Genomic DNA, 1,301 nt, shown 5'->3' on the forward strand with positions numbered 1-1,301 from the left:
TTCTCTGATCCCAAACTTCCAGGTTCTGTTCTCATAGAGTCCTTGTATCTCTCCCTAAACATGGGCTTATTCAAGCTCATCCCACTTGAACATACCAAAAGATTCTATTGACATCCAGCCCTTCTTAGGACATCTGCGATTAACTTCACGACTACTTAAAATTTTACACTGTTAATATAAATATCGAATAATGTGAGAATAGGTGGCTCTTTTCTCATGCATATTTAAACTTTAGCTTAAAACAATGACACCGTCTATTATTCCCAAAGAGTAAACTGAAGAATACATAAACAGGACAATGGTGAAACATTTCTTCATAGTCAAGAGGAATAAAAGTACACTTGAAATAATGTGCTTAAAAATTAACAAATGCACAAAGGAGTCTATGACTGCTAGAGAGTTGATTTTACCAATTTTACCAAACAAGAGGGTGCTTTATATGAACCATGAAGATCTGGGACCCATTCACTCTTTCTTCTGGTTGGGTACTGAAGGTCATGGAGTCCATGGATGTACAGGGCAGGCTCCAGTCAAGTCTTCATCCTTTTAAATGCTTATGGGATATTGTGGAGGGCAAAACCCGACACACCCAGCAAACAGAGCCTCCCACACACATGCCCATTCCTTTTAATAGCAGAGTTTTGGGTGCTACTTTCTGTTTTCTGGTTTCATTTCTATTTTTTTCTTTTCTTTTTTTTTTTTTTAAGGCTCGTAAACATCTAAGCAAAATTATCTGGTCTCAGATAGTTGAGGGAGGGTGATCTAGTCTTGATCTACCTCTGATATCAGTAGGCTTTAGTTACTATCCTTGCCTTCTTTGTGGTAGTATTAGTAACATTTTTTTGTTGTTTTGTTTTTTGTTTTTTGTTTTTAGGTGAAGCAACCCTTGGTTGACCTCATAGATTGCAAGGACCTTGTCAGCTTACAATCCCTTATTTTTTTATTTTTTACACCTACAGCACCTGGTCTTCCTAGGTGGTCTCCCATCCAAGTACTAACCAGGCCCAACTCTGCTTAGCTTCCAAGATCAGATGGGATTGGGCTTGTTCAAGGTAGCTGGCCATAGACCAGCAACACTATTTTATAGATTAGCATAGTGAGTACTCTTACTCTATGTACTTTCCTTTTAATTTCTGCAGACTCTACCCTTTTTCCACAAAGCCCACATGTCTCACAAAAAGCTGACGCCATCACCAGCCCCAAGAGCAGACACTAATCAGTCTAGCATAAGACAGGTAGCCCTACATCTCTTGCCAGGGATTGGTTCTGGAGCTCAAGCTTTAGTAGCAGCACAAGACATT

General features: G+C 39.4%; 1 pseudogene; it reads right to left on the bottom strand.

Moving 5' to 3' along the window:
- Positions 1-950: 950 nt before the first annotated feature.
- On the bottom strand, positions 951-1,068 carry LOC112477482 (annotated as a pseudogene).
- Between the last annotated feature and the right edge of the window lie 233 nt (positions 1,069-1,301).

This window comes from Pteropus alecto, unplaced genomic scaffold, assembly GCF_000325575.1.
Source record: "Pteropus alecto unplaced genomic scaffold, ASM32557v1 scaffold413, whole genome shotgun sequence".
Classification (NCBI taxonomy): Eukaryota; Metazoa; Chordata; class Mammalia; order Chiroptera; family Pteropodidae; genus Pteropus; species Pteropus alecto.